General features: G+C 38.9%; 1 long non-coding RNA gene across 8 annotated transcripts in view; it reads left to right on the top strand.

Moving 5' to 3' along the window:
• LOC126060888 (uncharacterized) overlaps positions 1-26214 on the top strand; it is a 414465-nt gene that overhangs the window by 53911 nt on the left and 334340 nt on the right. The window contains exon 2 of one of the 8 annotated variants that reach the window (XR_007513675.1): positions 426-564. The exons of the other annotated variants lie outside the window; for them this stretch is intronic. This is a non-coding gene — a long non-coding RNA (uncharacterized LOC126060888). The remainder of the gene's footprint in view (positions 1-425; positions 565-26214) is intronic. 8 annotated transcript variants of the gene reach the window in all.

Raw genomic sequence — 26214 nt, 5'->3', positions numbered from 1 at the left:
TAGGTCCCTGATGTGGGCAGGTGAGGACCTTGTTTAATAGGCAAAGCAAAGTCAGACGTCAAACACCCACCTCTCCACTGCACAGCTGAAATGGTTGGAGTCTGACAACAAGGGTCTATTCTCCCAAAATAGGCCCACACAGGTCCACCCAGAAGGGAAAGGTGGTCAAGGCCCTTGGATGGTTTATGCCCAGACAGGAGCCGCTTCTGTCCTGAGCTCCCCCAGTTAAAAGAGCTAGCAAATTATCTTTTCCCCCCAATTGCAAATTTTTTCCTTCCCCAAGGCCAGGAGGATGGCTCTAGGTCCTCACCAGGGTCTATCTCAGGCCCAGGGATTCAGCCGCTGAATACGGCTTGGGGTGGGGGTGGGGCGCGGTAAAATATGTGCAAGTACTTAGCTTTTTCCAAGAGTGCTGTTCTCCTCAGGTTCCGGAGGTGTTGGTGGGCTGTGTGGCTGGCTGCTTCTCCCTGAGGAAACTGCCGCCGAATGCTAGCACCAGCTGTTTGCCGCAGCCGCCGCTGCCGCCGCTCTGGGAATGGTGCCTGAGAGCTCCCCGTGATTCAGGTCCGGTAACTCCTCTCCGCTTCTGAACGGTCTCTTCCTTCCCCTCCCCCTCAGTTCATTGTCTAAGCTTGCCTTTGATGCTCAGGGCTCCCAGCTTGTCACAAATATACTCGTTTCACTTGTTTTTTGGTTTTTGTTGTAAAGAGGGCTCGATGGAAGCTTCTGTCTATTCCGCCATCTTGGCTGTGCCCCCCGGTCATTTGATTTTTAATAGGAGGATTCACACTTCCTGATTTTAAAACATACAGTACAGCTACAGTAATCAAAATAGCGTGGTACTTGTGTAACAATAGACACATAGAACAACGAAATAGAATTGAGAATCCACAAATAAACCCACACATGTATGGTCCACTGATGTTTTACAATGGTTCTAAGGAGTCTCTTCAATAAATGGTGTTGGGAAAATTGGATTTCTACATGCAGAAAAAAGAAACAGGATCCATGCCTCACACCATACAGAAAAACAAATTCAGAATGGATTAAGGACCTAAATGTGCAAACTAAAACCACAAAATTTTTAGCAGAAAATGCTTAAGGAATGTTGTCAAGCCTAGCTTTTAAAAATGGATTGTCTAATATAATAACAAAAGCACAAACAGAAAAGACAAAGCAAATAAATGGGACCTCATAAAAGTGCAAACTGAAACCATAGAATTTTTAGCAGAAAATGAATAAACAATGTTGTAAAGCCTAGCTTTTAAAAATGGATTGTTGAATATAATAACAAAAGCACAAACAGAAAAGACAAAATAAATAAATGAGACCTCATAAAAATTAAAAATTTTTGTTCATCAAAAGGCTTTACTGAAAAAGTGAAAAGACAAGCTGCCAACTAGGAGAATATCTTCGGAAACCATATATCTGATAAAAATCTAAAAAGTAAATTATGTCTAAAACTTTGACAACTTAACAACAAAAAGACAAATAACCCAATCATAAAAACAAAGAACTTGAAAAGACATTTCACCACGTTCAAATGGCCATCAAACACATGAAAAGTTGCTCAAAGTCATTAGCTACCAGAAAGATGCAGATCAAAACCACAATGAGACACCATTTCACTCTCACTAGGATGGCTAAGATAAAAAAAAAAAAAAATGTTGGCAAGGATGTGGGAAAATTGGAATTCTTATCCATTGCTGATGGGAATGCAAAATGGTACAGCCATTGTGGAAAACAGTGTGGGCAGTTCCAAGGTTATTATTGATAATCGTCTTTCTACCACTCATTTTAGATTTCCCTCTCCTTTAGCCAATACTTCAGATGGTCTGAGCTCCCTGACTGGTAGGATAATCTAGATTTACACCCCTGAGGGGTTTGCACCCTAAACGGACTTGTTCTTTTGAGTGATGTTGTTGCAACTGCTCATTTGCTCTTATCATGGGGGCATCAAAACAAGATAAGGCTCACTAGATCCCTGGATTACAGGCAATTCCTCAAACTTTCTACCTTCATTGTGGAGCAACAACCCTAACTTTTCATAGTAATCAAGTTCAGTTACAACCAGGACTACAGTAGTTCCTTTCTGGTCCACTAACATGAAGAAAGAAAAGTGGCTACCTGACTGTGTCTACTTTTAATCAGTAAAACTCCTGGTGGCAGAATATGGTTCCAGGAACCAGGACCTTTAACCTGGCAAAGTCTAATGATTCAGAAAAGGAAAGCACAAAATCTGCAACTGGGTTGCTGGGAGTGATTTTGAGAGGATTCAATCTTACTATTATCCTTTGCTTCCCAGATTTATGTACTACTCCAGGTTTTAGAGATGCAGGTCTTTATATCATCCTATTTGACTGGTTGCTTATGGGTAATCGAAATGTGAATGGATTCCATGGTCCTATGTCCATTGTTGTACTTCCTTGGCTGTAAAATATTTCCCTTGGCCTAAGGCAATGTTACATGACATACCATATCAATAGATAGGTCATTTTGATTGTAGTACTGGTGAAAGCAACATGGCCTGGAGCAGGGAAAGAAAATCATTTTCTGAAGGTGTAACTTTAGCTAAAGAAAATTCACTGCCCTTTTCAGTCCAGAAGGGGTCTGATCTAATCAATTTGCCAACAGGTTCTGGAATATTTTCTGGAGCAGTGCTACTCAAAATATGGTCCATGGATATTGCTGGTCTGCAATCAGTTACAAATCTAAGATAACTACAGAAATTGACACTAAGCATTTAGAAACTTTTTTTTCTTTCAGCAATCTATCATTGCTGCAATATCTAACCATCTGATTAATTTTCTAGTAATTTATTTTATTAAATTTTATGAAAGTATTTTCCATAATATTTTATTAAGAAAAAATGTTTACTCACCACAGACAGATTGAAAAGCACTGCCCTAGAGGAGTGATATCATATCACATGATTAGAATCAATCTTTCCTGATGGCAGGTTGAGCAGCTTCAAAAGCCTTGGTGAGAGGGAGCCTATTCTGTTGGGACCATGAAATACTCCATCTTTGCCATCATGAGACACTCAGATCCTGGGCCCTAAGTCAATGCTGAGGTAGCCAAGATAAGAGGCTGGCTTCCATCCACAGAAGGTCATGTTGTCTTCTCTGATACCAAGAACTTTTTTCTGAGGTGAATACACTTTTGTAGACATTAACATGAGGCACAAAGATCCTTACACTTTATGTCCGCTCCCACAGGTACATCCACTATCTCTTCCCAAGATGTTCTTGTCCCTGTTTATGGTAGGTAGGCTGATAATGGCCTCCAAAAATAACAGGCTGTAATCCCTGGAACCTGTAGTTGTTACCTTATTTGGAAAAATGGCCTTTGCAGATTTTATTAAGTTAAGGCTGTTGATATGGGGAGATTATTCTGGATTATTCAGGTGGGCTCTAAATGTAATCACAAATGTCCTTAGAGAGAGGTAGATGGAGATTTGGCATACAATGAGGATAATGCCATGTGAAGACAAAGATTGGAGTGGTGTGGTCGAGGAATGTCAGCAGCCTCCAGAGATGGATAGAGGCAAGGTATGGATTTTTCCCTAGAGCCCTTGACATGTTGATTTTGGCCCAGTGATACTGATTTCAGACATCTGGCCTCCAGAACTGTGACAGAATGTATTTCTGTTGTTTTAAGCCATAAAATTTGTGGTAATTTGTTACAGCAGCCTCAGAAAACTAATACACAAATATTGTAGTTTGTTCCTTTTAGTCCTTGCCACTTCCCAGTTCATGTATATCCAGATCTTCCTTGCATATGAAGTAAATAGCCAATTGTTCTGCTTAAAACCTAGCCTCTGGGAGAATTTTCCTTCACCAATTTCCTTTAGTATCACTTCTGAGTGAGGTTGTAATGCACCAGCAGTCCATTTTTGGCTGGTACCACATATAGTGTAGCCTCATCTTTTAGCCAGGCCTGAGTTATTTTTCCTTCCTCATAGGTAATGAGTTGAGGGAACAGCAGAGGTAGGTGACATGGAAGTCTGGCCATTTGTTCATGGCATTTACTAGTGCCTTCTGTGCTACTTGATATATACAACTTCCATTGCACAGGAATTTCTCCTTTGTCTTCCTGATCTTTTGAATCAATTGATCAGATAATACCAAACTTATCATGGGTTGCCCTAGTCACATGCTCACTTAGTATCTCGTTGCTATTCTTTCACACATGAACTTCTTTTCAAACAGGGAGTAAGTTTCTGCTGCAGAGGCATAGTTTTCCTCCAGAACCCTGAGTCTGTGCTGTGACTCTCCTTTAGGGGCTTGTAATTATACCCTGAATCTTGATTCATCTCTGATACCTCTAGTACCGTTGGATCTAGGCCCAAGTGGTAAGGCAGTTTTAATGATCCTGAACCTGCAGCAGAGTCTTATCTTATTCTGGACCCCACTTGAAACCCTATTTGAATATTAAGAAGTTCACATTCATAGCTAAATCTCCTCTATTCCTGTCCTACAGAGGACAGCCACCTGTGCGCTTATCAAAGATGCCGGTGGCCTACTCACTGGTACATTTCTTCTTGCCTTATTGAAAAAAGTGTGCTCTGAGCCCTTTCAGAATGATGGGTTCCAAAGTCTTATATTCCAGTGTATTCAGTGCTAAGGTACTAAAAACTTACAAGAGGGAGAATAGCAGGGTCTACTGGGTTTTGCTGAGCCAGGAAATGGAGTTGGAATGCCTTTGACCTTCACCTAAGATTATTTGAATCAGATGATGAATATTAAATCACATTGGAAGGAAAGTGATAAAGACCAGAGATGGAGGAGGGATTCAAACATATGGTTAAGCAATGATCTTTTATCTAGATTGACTTTGGTATAGTCTTAGTGATTAAAAAAAAAAAAAAAAAAGATATAATATTCTTCATACATGTCTTTTTTTTTTTTTCCTTCATGTATTTCTTATCCCATGCTTTTGGCTGCTATGACAGAGCACTTACTACAACTAGTAGCATATGTCTTGGAAAACCACTTACCCTTATTTTACTATAAGCCAATACTCTCGTTGCTCTCTCTCTCTCACTGTCTTTAATGACTCGAGAATACTTTTGGTTAGTTGTAAGCTCACTGTACTGATTGAGACTTGGGGTACAGCCTTGAGCTTGCTAGCTGCACAGAGTGGAGAATCTCCTTTGCTTTATTCTCTATTATGTTTTTTTTTCTGCCTTGATTCACCTTACAGCCTAGTCTTGGCAAGATTGCTTCTCCATAGTCTGCAGAATTCCATGGAGTGAGCCTGAATTTCTATTCTAGGGTTCCTGGAACAGTGAGAAGGAAGCTTGAAAGGTTATCTTATACATGCCCAGGATTTAATAAGTCATTCTATCCTCTGGCTGGCTAGGCCAGTTCTAGGAAAGAAAAAAAAAGATATCCTACTGCTTACCTAGTCATGGGAAACAGCAACTCATCACATTGGTTGTCAGCATTTAACGCGAAGCTAAACTTGAGGTGGAACAAGTCTCCTGACTTGAAATAATTAGCTTCTGGGACAAGGAAACATGGTGAAATGCAAAATAATTAAGAAGACAAGGTTTGTGCATTTCAATAACTCACTTTCTTTCCTTCTCCTCCTGCCCCTCCCTCAAATGCAGTCAAGGGCCAGGGCTGAAATCCTTTCCAACTGGAATGAGAACCTGTCTCCATTCTGAGCCAAGGCAGAGTTAAATAAGCCATTGTGCCATGTGCTTCTGGGTAATTAGGCATGAAAAGAATCTGCAGTTGGCTCCATCCATTGTTCCTTGCAAGCTGTCCTTTTGCCATGTGCCCTAGCCCCCAGGTCTCAGTGCTGGCACTCGTACAGAGATATGGATGTTGTTGTCATGGCAACTCTTCTGTGCTAAGCAACTTTATGGTCTAATATTATTAAGAGGGTAGGGGTCAAAAGCCAGTGAGGGACTTTGTCTCTGAAGCCCAGGATAATTGTGGCACGGATGGAGCAGGAATGCAAGCTCATGCAAGCACAGGCGATCTCAGTAAGCACAGAGTTGCCCTCAAAGAACACCTTTGAGACAGTGAGGTGGCTAAACTGTGTGGTCAATGAAATATGTCTCTGAGGCTTCCAATTTCTCCTCTCCCTTGTCCCTTGCTCTGTGGTTCATTTTCTCCCTTTAGGTGTCTCATGCTCTGCTTCTTCCTCCTGGAAAAGGATCTGCTTCAAGTTTACCTCTAAATGTGAATTTTAGTCATTGGATCACTATGCATTCCCAATCTTATTTCTAATTGTGAAAAAAAAGCATTGACCAGGAAGTAGTAGAAAATATTTGGGGGAGAGATATCCCTTGTCTGAAAACCCTAAAGTTACATAGTGAAGAAGCTGCTTTAAAAAATTTTTTTTATTATAAAAAAAATTGAAACATTCGTAGAAGTAGAAAAATAGTATAAAGAACTCACATGTACCCGTCACCCTAGCGATCTTCCTTACCTTGTTTGCCTTGCTTGGCAAGTAAATATGGATCAGAAAGCTGCCCTCACACTCTTCTCTCTCCTCTCTTACCTCTGTTTTCCACCTCACTCAGCTAGGGAGGCTTGCTTAACAAGACTGGGTAAAAGATGTCCTTAAGAACAATGAAGAAGAGAAAGTTCTGGCCACTGCCTAGAAACTTTCAGAGCACTGGATTAGGTGCTGAATGTTAATTCTTTTCAGATCCCACTACCAGACAGTCAGAAGATCTGAAATTGCACAACGCACCCACATACCTAGTCAATCATGAACTGAAGGTGACTGGCCTCTTAACCATTCAGCTACCTGATTTGCATTGGACCAGCCTCACAGATTGGATCATCAATTAATCTGTTCTGAACTAGTAGGCGGACTGCCAGTGTTGACCAAGAGAAAAGTTCAAAATAAATCCTCTCAGTATTTGAATAATGCAGTACATTCCATAATAAGTGACAAAATATACCCACTATTCTAATATATCAAAAGTGCTGCTACTGCTGCAAAGGTTTTCGCAGTATTCTGAGCCTCTTTCTGAATCAAATTTTGGTCTCTATGGATGAGGAATGGGGGTCTGTGCAGTATGTGAGACTGTGTTAAAACCAGGTTATTTTCATATCTCCTGCTGATAAACTTTATGATGTTCCAAAATTATACTGAAGCTTGTATCATGGCATGACAAAACTCTGATTTAAAAAAAAATAAGGCAAGAGAATAACATCATCAAAATGACAGATTAGGCAACTCCAAACACCCATTCCTTCACAGAAATAATAATAATATAAAAAAGCAGAAACTGTTTGAACCAACTTTGTTAGAACTCTGGAAAACAGTCAAAGGTTTGTAGAAGCCAAACAGGTGCTGAATCAAAATAAAGTCAACTTTAAAATGGTACAAAAGCTTTGTGGTGTTTTTACTTTCCCTTGCCCTACTCCCTCCCCTGACTTGGTAGTGGTCTTGAAGATGGCAGAACCATGTTTCCAGTATGGGATTCTGGTTCCTGGTTCTGGAGGCAACAGAACAGACCTTATTTGTGAATTATTGTATTTTTCCATTTCAGCCTGTCTGAGAGCTACCCAACAGAGTGACACAAAGCACATGTTTCTCTTTTGCCTAACTGGGAACCCACATAGTGTGGAAAAGTGGTAGGTGCTGCTCAAAAACATTGCAAGGCAAATGAAAATTCCACAGCCACCTGGGGCAAAAGATTATGGTTGAGTCATACAATAGACCACTTAAATCCTGAAATGAAAAGCTGGGGAGAGAATTTCTTTGATAAATGAGGACATAAAAAACACCCATATATACTGGGAAACTTAGAATGCCACATACAGGCTCAGGACTGACAGCATGTTCAGAAAAGACCTGAGAAGATTCTAAGCTTTAACCTTGGCTGAACTCTAAACTCAGTGATTACAGTAAGTGAAGGCTGAGGCAGATCGGCAAAAGAGCTGGTTAGTGGTAAAGCAGTGCCCTAGGTCTTGATATTCAAGGAAATCTCTGCAAAATGCTAGCTGAATGCAAACTAAAAGAACAAAGATTTCAGTAACCACAAAGGACAAGGAATATAGTCTTTGCATAAAGAGTTTGGAAACATCACTATTTAACAGAATGACTGTTGCCTTTAATAATTAAGGACAGTAGATCCTAGGGAAGAAGGAGAATCTTATTTCCAGACTTAAAACATTATAATATTTAAATAACCAGTTTAAAAAAAATTATAAAGTATATAAAGAAGCATGAAAGTGTGGCCCATTCAAAGGGCAAAAAAAAAAAAAAAAAAAAAATAGAAACCATCCCTGAGAAAGCACAGATATTAGACTTATTAGACAAAGACTTTAAACTGACTCTAAAATATGCTCAGAGAGCTTTTAAAAAATGGACAAAGAACTAAAAAAAAAAAAAAACATGTTTCTGCCAAAAGAAGATAATGTTTGTGCAAAATGAGAATACTGGAGACTCTAGAGCAAGATGGTAGCACAAGCAGTTCCATGCTGCCACCATTTCACCCCAGGAAAAAAAATCCCATTGCTGCTGAGTGGATTCTGACTCATAGTGACCCTGTAAGATAGAGTAGAACTGCCCTGTAGGGTTTCCAACAGTGGATGGTGGATTTGAACTGCCAGCCTTTTGGTTACCAGCCAAATTCTTTAACCATTTTGCCACCAAAGCTACAGAAACACTGGGGGGGGGGGGGGGGAGGAATACAAGTGGAAATTAGTAAAACCAACTTTCTCGGAACTCCAGAAACTGATTGAGGGGTTACAGCAGCTAAGTAAATGCCTAATGAAGAAAAAGGTGAAGTCAAAATAGTAGGAGAGTCTTAGTTTTCTACACGTCTGCACCCCACACCCTCCCCAGCTCATGGCCATCTTAAAGTTGCTGATGCCCACATTCCCAGAGTTATCCCAGTTTCTGGCTCTAGTGGAAGCCGAGTAGACTTTACTCACAAATTATTGTATGTATCTGTTCTAACCTCTCTGGGATTCTAACCTGAAGGGCTGAGCAAGGTGCTCATCTCTGTTTTGCCTATCAGAGCTCATGTAGGGTGGAAAAGTGGCAGATAATGCCCCCAAACTGTAACTGTTTGTAGTAACCTGGGGCTAAAGAGCATGCTTGAGGCATACAGTAGATGTCTAACGATTAGGAAGAGAAACTGGGGAGGAAACTTCTTTGGGTAATTAGGATAGTCAAAAGATCTGTGTATATGGAGGGGAATTGAGAAAGCCACAGACATGCCCAGGACAAGATGCATGCTCAGATAATACCTGAGAAGACCCTATGCTTTCACCTCAGACTGGTCCCTAGGCTTGGTGCAAACCTGGCTAAGTGGTGATGGAGTGCCCAAGCATAAAGCCAATTTGCAAAGACTGGGGGAGGTTTTTTTTCTTCTTCCTGGCATTCAAGGAAATCTTTGTCAAACACTCGCTGTGACCAAGCTAAGGAACAAAGACTTCAGTATCCACAAAGCAGGATTTTCAAAAATAGGGGAAGTTGCCAAACAAATAGATGACTATACCCTACAACGATTAAAAACAAAAAACCCACCAAACCCTGGGAAATGTGTGTCTGTATGGGGGGGGGGTGGGAGGCCCTGATTTCCAGAATTACTGTAATATTATAGTCAATGCCCAGGTTACAACAAAAAATAACAAGACATACAAGGAAACAGGAAAGAATGGCCCATTCAAAAGAATAAAATACAGTGACAGATACCATCCCTGTGGAAGCATAGATAATAGACTTACTAGACAAAGATTTTAAAAGAATGGTGTTACATCAGCTCAAAAAGCTAAAGAAAAACACAAAAAACTAAAGAAAGTAAAATGATGAATGAACAAAACAAGAATATCAATAAAGATATAGAGATTTATAAACAGGAACCAAACAGCTATACTGGATCTGAAAAGTACAATATTCAAATAAAAATTCACTTGAGGTATTTAGCAGAAGAACTGAGCAGGCAGAAGAAAGAATCAGTAAATTTGAAGATAGGACAATTGAAATTATCACATCGGAGGAGCTAAATGAAGAGAGAGACAAATAGGCAAAAAAACTATTTAAAGCAATAGTAGCCAGAACATCCACAATATAGTGAAAAACATAAATCTACACACCCAAGAAGCTCCATAAACTCCAAGTAGTATAAATCCAAAGAGAGTCACACCAACGCACATTATAATCAGACTCTCAATAACCAAAAAAAAAAGAGAGAGAGAATCTTGAAAGTAGGAAGAGAGAAGTAAATTCTCTCATATAAAGTACGCTTAATAAGATTAAGAGCCAATTTCTCCTTAGAAACCATGGAGGCCAGAAAACAATGAGATGACATATATGAAGTGCTGAAAGAAAAGGACTATCGACTAAGAATTCTATAACTGGCAAAACTGTCCTTCAGAAATAAAGGCGAAATTAAGACATTACTAGATAAACAAAAGCTAAGGGAGTTCATTACCACTAGTATGGCCCTACAGGAAATGCCAGAGGGGGTTTTATCAGGTTCAAATGAAAGTAGCTTAGAATGTCACCGTGTTGTTTTAGGTGCTGTTGAGTCGATTTTCTACTCATAGTGACTCCATGTGGCAGAGTAGAACTTCCTCATAGGGTTTTCTAGTCTGCAGTCTTTGCAGGAGTAGATCACCACATCTTTCTCCCACGGAGCCACTGGGCGGATTCCACCTGCCAACCCTTTCAGTTAGCTGCCAAGTCCTTAACTGTTGTGCCACTGGGGTTTCTTGACTTAAAGCCATATGAAGAAATAAGGATCTGTGGTAAAGGCAGTTTCATGGGCATATATAAAGGCAAGTTTTATTGGGTTTTTGGCTTGTAACTCTACTTGTTATTATCTTACATGATTTGAAAGACAAATGCATAAAAATAATTAAAAATTTGTGTTATTGGGCACAAAATGTATAAAGACATAATTTATGAAAATAATATAATGGGGCATAGTTGTATAGGAACAATTTTTGCATGTCATTGATGTTAAGTGGGTATCAATTAAAATTAGATCGTTATACATTTAGGATGTAAAATATAATGCCCATGTTGTTGTTGTTGTTAGGTGCCGCTGAGTCGGTTCTGACTCATAGCTACCCTATGTACCACCGAACAAAACACTTCCTGGTCCTACGCCATGCTGACAATCGTCATGCTTGAGCCCATTGTTGCAACCCTGTGTCAATCCATCTTCTTGAGGGTCTTCCTCTTTTCTGCTGACCCTCTACTTTGCCAACCATGATGTCCTTCTCCAGGGATGGATCCCTCCTGACAACAGGTCCGAAGTATGCAAGATGCAGTCTAGCCATCCTTGCTTCTAAGGAGCATTCTGGTTGTACTTCTTCCAGGAGAGATTAGTTCATTCTTTTGGCAGTCCACGTGTCCATCAGTTTGTCATAGTGTGGTGGCTTTCATGTTGCTCTGATGCTGGAAGCTATGCCACTGGTATTTAGATACCAGCAGGGTCACCCGCGGCAAGCTGGTTTCAGCTGAGCTAAGATTGACTAGGAAGAAGGACCTGGCGGTCTACTTCTGAAAAGAATTAGCCAGTGAAGCCAGTGAAATACCCCATAATAACCACAGAATACATAAAAATAAGCCATAGAGGAATCAAAATCATTCACTAAAAAAAAAAAAAAAAACTAACTTCAAAAGAAGACAGTATTTGAGGAAACAAGGGATCAAAAAAAAAAAAAAAGATATGAGATACACAGAAAACAAATGGCAAAATGGCAGAAGTAAGTTATTCCTTAGTGGTGATTACCTGTAAACAAATTAAACTCTCTAATCAAAAGGCAAAGGTTGGCAGAATGGATAAGAAAATATGTTCCAACTATATGCTATCTACAAGACACACACTTGATGCCTTTTTCATTGTCCAGCTTTCACATGCACATGAGGTGATTGAAAACACCATGGCTTGGGTCAGGGGCACCTTAGTCCTTAAAGTGACATCTTTACTTTTTAACACTTTCAAGAGGTCTTTTGCAGCAGATTTGCCCAATGCAGTACGTTGTTTCATTTCTTGACTGCTGCTTCCATGGGTGTTGATTGTGGATCCAAGTAAAATGAAACCCTTGACAACTTCAATCTTATCTCTGTTTATCATGATGTTGCTTATTGGTCCAGTTGTGAGAATTTTTGTTTTCTTTATGTTGAGGTGTAACCCATACTGAATATCTTCGACCTTCATCAGTAAGTGCTTCAAGTTCTCTTCACTTTCAACAAGAAAGGTTGTGTTGTTTGCATATCATAGGTAGTTAATGAGTCTTCTTCCAATCCTGATGCTGCATTTTTCTTCATATAGTCCTGCTTTTGGATTATTTGCTCAGCTTATAGATTGGATAAGTACAGTGAATGGATACAACCCTGATGCTTACCTCTCCTAATTTTAAACCACACAGTATCCCTTTGTTCTGTTCGAATGACTGCCTCTTGATCTATGTACAGGTTCCACATGAGCACAATTAAATATTCTGGGGTTCCCCTTTTTTGGAATGTTATCCATAATGTTTGATCCACAGAGTTGAATGCCTTTGCATAGTCAATGAAATGCGGGTAAACATCTTTCTGGTATTCTCTGCTTTCAGCCATGATCCATCTGACATCAGGAATGATATCCCTGGTTCCACAGCCTCTTTTGAATCCAGCTTGAATTTCTGCCAGTTCCCTGTCAATGTACTGCTGGAATTGCTTTTGAATGATCTTCAGCAAAATTTTACTTGTGTGTGATATTGTTTGATAATATCTGCATTGGATCTCATCCAGGCGGCTGGTCAGGTAGCTGTCTCCCAAATTTCTTGGCATAGACAAGTGAGTGCTTCCAGCATTGCATCTGTAGGTTGAAACACTTCAACTGGTATTCTTTCAATTCCTGGAGCCTGTTTTTTGCCAATGCTTTTTTTCAGTGCAGCTTGGACTTCTTCCTTCAATACCATTGGTTCTTGATCATATACTACCTCCTGCAGTGGTTGAATGTCAACCAAGTCTTTTTGGTTGTATATTCCTTCCATCTTCCTTGATTCTTTCTGGGTTGTTCAAGTTTTTGTCCTTAGAATCCTTCAGTATTGCAACTTGAAGCTCAAATCTTTTCTTAAGTTCATTTGACTTGAGAAATGCCAAGCGTGTTCTTCCCTTTTGATTTTCTAACTCTAGGTCTTTGCACATTTCACTATAATTCCTTGTCTTCTCAAGCTGCCCCTTGAAATCTTCTGTTCAGCTCTTTTACTTCATCATTTCTTCCTTTCACTTTAGCTACTCTACATTCAACAGCTACTTTCAGAGACTCTGATGATATCCATTTTACTCCCTCTAGGATGGCTATTATTAGAAGAATAGAAAATAACAAGTGTTGGCCAGAATGTAGAGAAATTGTGACTCTCATCCATTGCTAATGAGATTGTAAAATGATGCAGCAACTGTGGAAAACAAAATGGTGATTCCTTAAAAAAGTTATACATAGAACTATCAGTTATATACCAAAAAGAACTGAAAGTAGAGACTAAAACTGATATTTGTGCAACAATGTTCATTGCAACTTTATTCACAACAGCCAAAAGATGGAAACAACCCAAGTGCCCACCAACAGATGAAGAATGCATTGGAGATGATGACAAATGGTCAAATTCTAATTATATTATATTATGAAAGTGGAGTCACAGAGTGGTGGTATGTGAATTTTATCTCCACAAAGATTTCTAAAAAGAAGAATAACAAGGCATAATAGAAAGAGCTAGTATGGAACTGTTTCAAGAAATCATACCATGACGAAAGGAGAAAAATAAGGTGGTAGTTGGAGGGGGGTGCTGCGTTGAGGAGAATTTTTTTTTTTTTTAAAGAGGAGAGAAATACAAACATTTTATGATAAAATTTGATGATGCAAGACAGAGAAGGAAGACTTGATGAAGCAATCAGGGATGTTTAGATTACGGAGAAGTTGCAGTTATCAATAATGGAAGGTCAAGAATATGGTCATGGGACTGAGTGGCTGAGGTAGGGTGGAAAACAGTATCTTTGGAGGAGAGGAGGGTCTAGGAATTTACAAGCCAGAGTGATGTAGGTTTTGTACCATCAAAGTATTATGATGCTTAGCTATTAAAGGGCTTGGTATGTTCAAGGAATAGTGAGAACTTAGATTGGCTAGAGTTCACATATGTGGTGGCAAGTTGTGGAAGTTAGTCTAGAAAGACAGTTTAGGGCCATACGTTAAGGGCTCTAAACTTCAGGATAAGGAATAGAAAATAAGTAGGAAATGGAGCTTTTAAAATACTGATTTGCCTTAACCATATGTGATTTAGAAAGATAATTCTTGTAGCCATGTGGACAACACATATAGCCTAGAATAAGGCCAACCAACAAACCTACAACAAAGGAAGAGACTGAAATATAATCAAAAACTTCCAACAAAGCAAAGTCTATGACCATATAGTTCACTGGTGAATTCTATCAAACATTTAAAGAAGAATTAGCACCAGTTGTTCCCAAATACCCCTAAAAAACAGAGGAGGAAGAAATACATCCTAACTCATTCATGGGGCTGGCATTACTCTTATACCAAAGCCAAATAAAGACACCACAATCAAAAAACTAAAACAATGACTGTATTTTTATGCAAAGAACATGCATGTTATGGAGTTTTTGCCAACCACCTCCCCATGAGGTATTTTCATAAACACACTATGCTAATTTTTTTGTAAGCGTAGTGCACTTATAAAAATACCTCATGGTCGGGGGAAGGAGGATGTGGTTGGCAAAAAAAATGCATAATACACACATTATTTGTGTAAAAATACTGTATAGACCAATAATCCTGGGAAATGTAGATACAAAAATCCTCAACAAAATACTAGCAAATAGAACCCAGCAGCATAGTAAAAGGATTATACGTTATGACCAAGTATGATTTATCCCAGGAATGCAAGTGTGGTTCAACACAAGAAAACCAATCAATGTGATATACCACATTAATAAGATAAAGGAAAAAAAAACCCACATAATCAACTCAATTGATATAGAAAAGGCATTTGACAAAATCCAACAGCCTTTCATGCAAACTAGGAATAGAAAGGAAATTCTTCAGCATGATAAAGGGCATTTATAAAACACCTACAGTGAACACCATACTCAATGGTGAAAGTCTGAAAGCTTTCCCCCTAACAATGGGAACAAGACAAGGATGCTTGCTTTCACCATTGTTATCCAACATTACCCTTATATGAAATTCCTAGAATACGTAAATCCATTGAGACAAAAAAAGATTAGTGGTCACCAGAGGTAGAAGATCAACACAAAAATCACTTGTGTTTCTATTTAGCAGCAACAATCTAAAATGAAATTAAGAAAACCATTCCTTGTATAATAGCATCCAAAAGAATAAAATACCTAGGAATAAATTTAACCAAGGAGGTGAAAAACATTTACACTGAAAATTATAAAACACTGCTGAAAGAAATTAAAGATGTAAATAAATGGAAAGATGTGGATTGGTAGGTTTAATATTAAGATGCCAATTCTATTGAAAGTGATCTACAGATACAACACAAATTCTATTAAAATTCCAACAACCTTTTTTGTAAAAATGGAAAAGCTGATCCTCAAATTCATATGAAACTGGAAGAGCCTGTACAGCCAAAACACTCTTGCAAAAAAAAAGAGCAAAGTAGGAGAACTCAAACTTTCCAATGTCAAAACATACTATAAAGCTACGGTAATAAAAACAGGGTGGTACTGGCGTAAGGATTAACATAGTGAACAGTGAAATAGCATTGAAAGCCCACAAATAAACCTATATATCTATGGCTCATTGATTTTCAATAAGGGTGCCGAATCCAAGGAAAAAATAGTCTCTTCAGCAAACGGTGCTGGAACGCCAGGATTTCCACATGCGTGAGAGTGAAGCTGGGCCCATACCTCACACATTGTATGGGATGGTTCACTTTTCTCTTACTGCTTTCAAAATAGTCTATCTTTGGCTTTCAACAGTTCGACTATAATGTGTAAGTGTAGATCTCCTAGGGTTTATTCTACTTGAAATTTGTTAAACTTCATGAATGTGGAAATTCATCTCTTTCATAAAATTTGACCTTTTGTCCCGGGCTCGCATATGGCTTATTTCACTTAGCAAAGTGTTTCTTAAGGTTCATTCATATTGTAGCTTGTATCAAAACTTCAATTCTCTTATGGCTTAATAATACTCCATTAGGTTTAGATACCACATTTTGTTTACCCATTGATGGGCACTTGGGTCGTTTCCACCTCCTGCCTATTGTGAATAAGGCTGCAGTGAACACTGATGTACATGTGTCTGTTTGAGTCTCTGCTTTCAATTCTTTTGGGTATATACCGAGGAGTGGAATTGCTGGATCATATGGTATTTCTATGTGTAACTCTTTAGGAACTGCCAAACTTTTTTCCACAATGGTTGTACCATTTTACGTTTTCATTGTACAAGTTTTCCAATTTCTCTATATCCTCATCAACGCTTGTTATTTTCTTTTACTTTTTCAATAATAGCCATCCTAGTGGGAGTGAAATGATATCTCACTGTGGTTTTGATCTGCGTTTCCTAATGACTAATGACGTTGAACATCTTTTCATGGTCATATTGACTATTTGTATGTCTTCTCTGGAGAAATGTCTATTCAAATCTTATGCCTATTTTTAAATTGGGTTGTTTTTCTTTTTGTTGTTGAGTTCTCAGAGTTCTTTACATATTCTGGAAACCCTGGTGGCATAGTGGTTAAGAGCTACGGCTTCTAACCAAAAGGTCAGGAGTTCGAATCCACCAGGCACTCCTTGGAAACCATATGGGGCAATTCTGCTCTGTCCTATAGGGTCACTATGAGTCGGAATCGACTCCATGGTTATTAAACCCTTATATGGTTTCAAATATCTTCCCCCATTCTGTAGGATCTTTTCACTTTCTTGATAATGTTCCTTGATGCACATTTTTAATTTTAATGAAGTTTTTTATAGTTTATCTATTTTATTCTCTTGCCGCTTATGATTTTGGGGTCAATCTAAAAATCCATTGCCTAAAAAAAAAAAAAAAAAGCCACGAAGCTTTACCTTGAAATAATAGTGTAAAGTGGATATCCTCCAAACCCTCAAACTCAGCATGTAACACGGCGAGCAAACATTTGAGCTTACTGTGTGCCAGATACGATTTTCTTACCCAAGAGTTCCTGATTTCTACTCAAAGTACTACTGTTCTCAGTGCTACTGAGACCAAAAAGCTTGGAGTTATCCTTAAGTGCCCTCTCATTACCACCTTCATATCCAATTATTAGTCAAAGCTAATGAATGCTACCACCATATTGCCTCTCACAGTCATCTTCTTCTTTCCTTTGCTATTGCCAATGTTTTAGATTGGGTTCTCTCTGTGTCTGTTGCTCATCCCCAATCTATCCTACAAACTGCTATATTCTTCTAGTATTTTGATATTGCTAAGAATAGTTCTAGTTGTATTAATCCTCAAAAGCCCTCAATGACTTGCCATTACCTACCTACCATATTAAATCCAAATGTTTTAATTCTGCATTCAAAGCTTAATATGGCCATGTCATATATTTTTCTAGCCAAAATATATTGGATTGGCTACTAATTATTTTTCCCAAACATGCCTCCCGTTTCCTTATTTTGTGGTTACTCAGCCCACTATACACACACCTTGGTTTCCATGACTTGATCTCTCTCATAACAACAACAACAAAAAACCCTTCCTGTGAAGGACAGAGTAGAACTGCTCCAAAGGGTTTCCAAGGAACAGCTGGTAAATTTGAACTGCTGACCTTTTGATTGGCAGCTGAGTTCTTAACCACTGTGCCACCAGGCTCCAGACAATTCTACTGGGAGTGGGGTTTGAACCCACACAGGCACGCACCCATTGGATCTTAAGTCCAATGCTTGGTCATCCTGGTGATCTCTCTCATCGTTTCCTTTTATTTCCTTTTTGACACCACAGTTTGTAAATAGGTTCATACTTTGTTTACTTATTTACCTTTTTTTTTTTTTTTTAATGTTTATTTTGTTTTGTTTACCACTTAGAGGCCATGCAGTCTTGGGCAAGTTAAGTAACTTTTTTTTCTTTAATTGTGAGTTAAGTGAAAGTTTACAAATCAAGTCAGTCTCTCATACAAAAACTTACATACACCTTGCTATGTATTCCTAATTGCTCTCCCCCTAATGAGACAGCACACTCCTCCTCTCCACCCTGTATACCCCGTGTCCCTTCAGCCGGCTCCTGTCCCCCTCTGCCTTTTTATCTTACCTCCGGACAGAAGCTGCCCACGTAGCCTCATGTGTCTACTTGAGCCAAGAAGCTCACCCCTCACTAGTAACATTTTCTGTCTTATAGCCCAGTCCAATCCATGTCTGAAGAGTTGGCTTTGGGCATGGTTCATGTCTTGGGCTAACAGAAGGTCCGGGGACCATGACCTCTGGGGTCCTTCTAGTCCCAGTCATTCCATTAAGCCTGGTCTTTTTAAGAGAATTTGAGGGCTGCATCCCACTGTTCTCCTGCTCTATCAGGGATTCTGTATTTTGTTCCCTGTCAGGGTAGTCATCAGTTGTAGCTGGGCACCATCTAGTTCTTCCGGTCTCAGGCTGATGTAGTCTCTGGTTTATGTGGCCCTTTCTGTCTCTTGGGCTCATAATTACCTTGTGTCTTTGGTGTTCTTCATTCTGCTTTGCTCCAGGTGGGTTGAGACCAATTGGTGCATCTTAGATGGCTGCTTGCTAGTGTTTAAGACCCCAGACGCCACTCACCAAACTGGGATGCAGAATGTCTTCTTGATAGATTTTATTATGCTAATTGACCTAGGTGTCACCTGAAACCATGGTTCCCAGACCCTTGCCCCTGCTTCTCTGGCCTTGGAAGTGTTCGGTTGTATTCAGGAAACTTCTTTGCTTCTGGTTTAGACCAGTAGTGCTAACCTCTCCTGTATTGTGTGTTATCTTTCCCTTCACCTAAAATAGTTCTTGTCTACTATCCAGTTGGTGAATGAATACCCTTCTCCCTCCCTTCCCACCCTGTAACCATCAAAGAATATTTTCTTACGTGTTTAAACTATTTCTTGAGCTCTTATAATAGTGGTCTCATACAATATTTGTCATTTTGCAACTGACTGATTTCACTCAGCATAATGCCTTCCAGATTCCTCCATGTTATGAAATGTTTCACAGATTCATCATTGTTCTTTATCGTTGCATAGTATTTCATTGTGTCAATATATCATAATTTATTTACCCATTCATCTGTTGATGGGCACCTTGGTTGCTTCCATCTTTTTGCTGTTGTAAACAGTGCTGCAATGAACATGCGTATGTATATATCTGTTCGTGTAAAGGCTCTTATTTCTCTAGGATATAGTCCAAGGAGTGGGATTGCTGGATCATATGGTAGTTCTATTTCTAGCTTTTTAAGGAAGCGCCAAATCGATTTCCAAAGTGGTTGTACCATTTGACATTCCCACCAGCAGTGCAGAAGTGTCCCAGTCTTTCCACAACCTCTCCAACATTTATTATTTTGTGTTTTTTGGATTAATGCCAGCCTTGTTGGAGTGAGACGGAATCTCATTGTAGTTTTGATTTGTATTTCTCTAATGGCTAATGGTCGCAAGCATTTTCTCATGTATCTGTTAGCTGCTTGAATGTCTTCTGTGGCGAAGTGCCTGTTCATATCCTTTGCCTATTTTTTAATTGGGTTGTCTTTTTTGTTGAGATTTTGCAGTATCATATAGATTTTAGAAATCAGACGCTGATGGGAATTGTCATAGCTAAGTTTTTTTTTCCTAGTCTGTAAGTAATTTTTTTACTCTTTTGGTAAAGTCTTTGGAGGACCATAAGTGTTTGATTTTTTGGACCTCTTGGTTATGTAGTTTCTCTTCTGGTGTTTGTGCACATGTATTAGGGCTCCTAGCATTGTCCATATTTTTTCTTCCATGATCTTTATCATTTTAGATTTTATATTTAGGCCTTTAATCCATTTTGAGTTAGTTTTTGTGCATGATGTGAGGTATGGGTCTTGTTTTGTTTTTTTGCAGTTGGATATCCAGTTATGCCAGCATCATTTGTTAAAGACACTGTCCTTTCCCCATTTAACAGGTTTTGAGCCTCTGTCAAATATCAACTGCTCATATGTGGATGGATTTATATCTGGTTTCTCAATTCTGTTCCATTGGTCTATGTATCTGTTGTACTAGTACCAGGCTGTTTTGACTACTGTGGTGGTATAATACATTCTAAAATCAGGTAGAGTAAGGCCTCTCACTTTGTTCTTCTTTTTCAGTAATGCTTTACTTATCTGGGGCCTCTTTCCCTTCCATATGAAGTTGGTGATTTGTTTCTCCATCTCATTAAAAAATGTCATTAGAATTTGGATTGGAATTGCATTGTATCTGTAGATTACTTTGAGTAGAATAGACATTTTTGCAATGTTGAGTGTTCCTATCCATGAACAAGGTATGTTTTCCCACTTATGTAGATTGTTTTTGTTTCTTACAGTAGTGTCTCATAGTTTTCTTTGTACAGGTCTTTTACATCTCTGGTTAGATTTATTCCTAAGTATTTTATCTTCTTGAGGGCTATTGTAAATGGTATTGATTTAGTGATTTCCTCTTCGACATTCTGTTTTTCAGTGTAGAGGAATCCAACTGATTTATATATGTTTATCTTGTATCCTGATACTCTGCTGAACTCTATTTGTTTCAGTAGTTTTCCTGAGGAGTCTTTAGGGTTTTCTGTGTATAAGATCGTGTCATCTGTAAACAGAGAAACATTTACTTCTTCCTTACCAATTTGGATGCCCTTTATTTCTTTATCTAGCCTAATTGCTCTGGCTAGGACCTCCAGCACAATGATGAATAAGAGTGGTGATAAAGGGCATCCTTGTCTGGTTCCTGTTTTCAAGGGTAATGCTTTCAGACTCTCTCCATTTATGATGATGTTGGCTATTGGCTTTGTATAAATCCATTTTATTATGTTGAGGAATTTCCCTTCTATTCCTATTTTGCTGACCATTTTTATCATCAATGGGTGGTGAACTTTGTCAAATGCGTTTTCTGAATCAGTTGATAAGATCCTGTGGTTCTTGTTTTTTGTTTTATTTATGTGATGGATTACATTGATTGTTTTTCTAATTTGAACCATCCCTGCATGCCTGGTATGAATCCCACTTGGTCATGGTGAATCATTTTTTGATATGTTGTTGAATTCTATTGGCTAGAATTTTGTTAAGGATTTTTGCATCTAAGTTCAGGAGGTGTATAAGTCTGTAATTTTCTTTTTTTGTGGTGTCTCTACCTGGTTTTGGTATCAAGGATATGCTGGCATCATAGAAGGAGTTTGGGAGTATTCCATCCTTTTCTATGCTCTGAAATACCTTTAGTAATAGTGGTGTTAACTCTTCTCTGGATGTTTTGTAAAATTCTCCACTGAAGCCGTCAGGGCCAGGCTTTTCTTCCTTGGGAGTTTTTTAATTACCTTTTCAATCTCTTCTTTTGTTATGGGTCTATTTAGTTGTTCTGCCTCTGTTTGTGGTAATTTAGGTAGGTAGTGTCTTATGGGAAATTTGTCCATTTCTTCTAGGTTTTCAGATTTGTTAGAGTACAATTTTTCATAGCAATCTGATATGATTCTTTTAATTTCAGTTGGGTCTGTTGTGTTATTGCCCATCTCATTTCTTATTTGGGTTTATTTGCTTCCTCTCCTCTTTTCCTTTTGTCAGTTTGGCCAGTGGTATATCAATTTTGTTAATTTTTTCAAAGATCCAGCTTTTGGTCTTGTTAACTCTATTGTTTTTCTGCTCTCTATTCTTTTAATTCTGCTCTACTTTTTATTATTTGCTTTCTTCTGGTGTCTGATGGCTTCTTTTGTTGCTCTTTGTCTATTTTTTCAAGTTGTAGTGATAATTCATTGGTTTTGGCCCTTTCCTTTTTTTTTTTTTTGAATGTGTGCATTTATTGCTATAAATTGATCTCTGAATACTGCTCTAGCTGTGTCCCAAAGGTTTTGATAGGAAGTGTTTTCATTCGCATTGGATTCTATGAATTTCTTTATTCAGTCCTTAATTTCTTCTGTAACCCAGTCATTTTTGAGCAAGGTGTTGTTCAGTTTCAAAGTGTTTGATTTCTTTTCCCTGCTTTTTCTGTAATTGATTTCTAGTTTTGTGGCTTTATGTTCAGAGAAGATGCTTTATAATACTTTGATGTTTTGGATTTTGTTAAGTCTTTCTTTGTGGCCTAATGAGTGGTGTATTCTAGAGAATAGTCCACGAGCATCGGAAGAGAAAGTATACTTGGCTGCTGTTGAGTGCAGTGTTCTGTATATGGCTATGAGGTCAAGTTGGTTGATTGTGGCATTTAGATCTTCCGTGTCTTTATTGAGCTTCTTTCTGGATGTTCTGTCCTTCACCAAAAGTGGTGTGTTGAAGTCTACTATTATTGTGGAGCTGTCTGTCTTACTTTTCAATGCTGATAGAGTTTGTTTTATGTATCTTGAAGCCCTATCATTGGGTGCATAAATATTTAATATGATTATATCCTCCTGGTATATTGTCCATTTAATCATTTTACAGTGTCCTTCCTTATCCTTTTTGATGGATTTAATTTTAAAGTCTGTTTTGTCAGAAATTAATATTGCCACTCCTGCTCTTTTTTGGTTGTTGTTTGCTTGATATATTTTTTTCCATCCTTTGAGGTTTAGCTTGTTTGTGTCTTTAAGTCTGAGGTGTGTCTCTTGTAGGCAGCATATAGATGGATTGTTTTTTTGATCCATTCTGCCACTCTCTGTCTCTTTATTGGTGCATTTAGTTCATTTATATTCAGCATAATTATGGATAGGTATGAGTTCAGTGCTGTCATTTTGATGTCTTTTTTTGTGTGTTGTTAACAGTTTCTTTTTTCCACTTATTTTTTTTGTGCTGAGTAGTTTTTCTTTATATATTGTCTTTTCCTCTTTTTCACTGTTGTTGATTTTTTTTGCTTAGTCTTTATGTTTTTCTTGTATTTTATTTTGATGTATAAGATTGTTAGTCTCTTTTGTGGTTACATTAATATTTAGCCCTATTTTTCCAAGTATAAACCAAACTTTTATTTCTTTATGTTATCTTGACTTCCTCTCCATATGAAAGATCTATGACTACATTTTTTAGTCCCTCTTTATTGATTTAATATTGTCATCTTTTACGTTATGACATCACTGTTTCCCTGGTTTGCATTTAAAAAAAAAAAATCTTGGTTTATTTTTGTGATTTCTGTATCTGGGTTGATGTCTGGTTGCTCTGTCCTGTGTTCTAGTCTTCGGTTGATACGTTATGTTATTGATTTCCTAACCAGAGAACTCCCTTTAGTATTTCTTGTAGTTTGGTGTGGTTTTTGCAAATTCCCTAACCTTCTGTTTATCTGGAAGTGTCCGAATTTCACCCTCATATTTGAAAGACAGTTTTGCTGGATACATGATTCTTGGTTGGCAATTTCTCTCCTTCAATGCTTTATATATGTCATCCCAATGCCTTCTTGCCTGCATGCTTTCTTTCGAGTAGTCCGAGCTTATTCTTACTGATTCTCTTTGTAGGTGACTTTTTGTTTATCCCTAAAAAAAAAAAAATCCCTAACCACTCTTAAAATTCTCTCTTTATCTTAGGTTTTGGCAAGTTTGTTTATAATATGTCTTAGTGACTTTCTTTTGGGATCTACCTTTCTGGGTTTTGATGAGTACCTTGGATAGATATCTTCTCATCTTTCACGGTATCAGGGAAGTTTTCTGCCAACAAATCTTCAACAATTCTCTCCGTATTTTCCGTTCTCCCTTCCTGTTCTGGTACTCCAATCACTTGTAGGGTATTTCTCTTGATACAGTCCCACATGATTCTTAGGGTTCCTTCTTTTTTTTTTTTAATTCTTTTGCCTGATTTTTCTCTGAATATATTGGTGCCAAGTGTTTTATCTCCAATCTCACTAATTTTGACTTCCATTTCCACAATTCTGCTCCTGTGAGTTTCTACTGAGTTGTCTAATTCTGAAATTTTATTGTTAATCTTCTGAATTTCTGATTGCTGTCTCTCTATGGATTCTTGCAGCCTGTTAAATTTGTCATTATGCTCTTGAATAACCTTCTTAATTTCTCCACTGCTTTATCTGTGTGTTCTTTGGCTTTTTCTGCATATTGCCTGACCTCCTTCCTGATCTCTTGAGTAATTCTGTAAATTAATCTTTTGTATTCTGTCTCTGGTAATTCCACGAATATCTCTTTGTCCAGAAAATCCCTTGATTCTTTGTTTTGAGAGCTTGTCGACGTGATCATGGTCTGCTCCTTATTGTGATTTGATATTGACTCTTGTCTCCCAACCATCTATAAGTTACTACGTTAACTTATTTTATGTTAGCTACTGTAAAAAAAAAAAAAAATTTTTTTTTTTTTTTTTTTTTTTTTTTTTTTTACTGTATCTTAGCTTCTTGTGTTTTTTTTAGGCTGCTTGAGAGAGGCTGCTTGAGAGAGCAGTTTGATTATTTGTGTCTTTGAAGTTCTAACATCCTGTCAGCTGATGGCTAGAGCTGTTCCCAGGTATATGAGCCTAGGAGTCCATTCACTTTTGTTGTATGGATTCAACTCAGGTTTCCAGGTAGGCAGTCACCAAGTGTGTGGTGTAGGCTCTGTCCTACAGTCTTAGAGGGGCCAGAGTGATTGCTGTAGGCACAGGTATCTGGTTGCAGCAGGGGGTCACACTCTGAGCAAGGCAGGGGGTTGACAATCCTTCCCTGAGTGTCTGTGAGGAAAGCGCATCCCTGTTCCCTACAGTGTACAGGTGGGTGGGTTTTGCAGCCAGACCATGGGCACCCAGTGCTTTTGGTTGTAAGGACTGGGAGGTACCACTTATCCTTGGACCTCTGTTACAGGTAGCTAGGTGGTGTGGGCGGGGCCACCAGTCCTCAGGTCCCTCATGTGGGTAGGTGAGGACCCTGTTTAATAGGCAGAGTGGTGTCAAACGTCAAAAACCCACCTCTTCACTGCACAGCTGAAACATTTGAAGTCAAATCTCAGGTAGATACACTGTTGCAGTCTGCCAACAAAGGCCTAAGCTCCTGAAATGGGCCCACACAGGTCCATGCAGGGGTGAAAGGCATCCAGTGTTCGTGAATCATTTGTGCCTGGGCAGGAGATGCTTCTGCCCTGAGTTCCTAGTTTAGGGGAGCTGGCAGATTATCTTTCCTCCCAATTATCAATTTATTCCTTCTCCAAGGCTGCGAGAATGGTCGGGGCTTGGAGCAGGATATATCTCAGTCCCAGAGAAATTGACTGCCACTGAAGCTGGCTTGGGTCTGGGGGCGTGGTAAATTAGACACACGTACTTATCTTTTGCTGAGAGTGCTGTTCTTCTCTGTTTCTGGAGGAGCAAGTAGACTGTGGCTTGCTGTCTCTCTGTGAGGAACTCGTGATCCAAATGCCACCAGCCCTGCCGTGATCGTGCCAGGGAATTGTACCTGAGGGGCTCCAGTTCCCGCCGACTCAGGTCTGGCAACTCCTTACAGCTTCTGAACTGTCTGTCCCTCCGCCTGCTGCTCAGTCCAATTTCCTTACTTTGCCTTTGATGTTTAGGGTTTCTAACTTGTCCCATATATAACTGCTTCACTTGTTTTTTTGGGTCTTTGTTTTAAGAGGGATCACCAGAAGTGTCTGACTTCTCTGCCATCTTGGCCCTGCCTCCTTATTTATCTCTTTACTTTTCACCAGAATGTAAGCTCCCTGAAAGCAGGACCTTTGTCGTAGTCACTACTCAATTTCCAGTGCCCAGATGAGTGTCATGGTAACAGCTCAGTGACTGGACAAGTGTGCTGTCACTGTAAAGTCCATATCAGCTTTTCAGAGAGTTGTAAAATTTGAGCCGGGAAAACACTGACCACTCAGGCCCCTCTGTTTTCATGAATAGCACCCTTGGATCCAGGGGAGAATGCTCATTCTCATGGAGAAGACAGAGAAACAAGTGAACTTGGTAATAGGGAGACAGGACCATCTACAGTTAAGAGCTCCAGGCTTGACCTAGGGTTCTTTCCCTCTGGGCTGTGTGACCTCTCTGATCTGTACCTCTTTGGGTCAAATGAATAAATGTTGTTCCTATTTTACACTTATTTCATATGGGTGTGGAATCCTGGGTGGTATATGTGGTTAACATGCTCAACTGTTAACAGAGAGGTTGGAGATTTGAATCCACCCAGAGGCATCTGGAAAGAAAGACCTGGTGGTCTATTTCCAAAAAATCAT

Source organism: Elephas maximus, chromosome 17, assembly GCF_024166365.1.
Source record: "Elephas maximus indicus isolate mEleMax1 chromosome 17, mEleMax1 primary haplotype, whole genome shotgun sequence".
NCBI classification, from domain to species: Eukaryota; Metazoa; Chordata; class Mammalia; order Proboscidea; family Elephantidae; genus Elephas; species Elephas maximus.
This window is presented reverse-complemented; position numbering and strand designations above follow the sequence as displayed.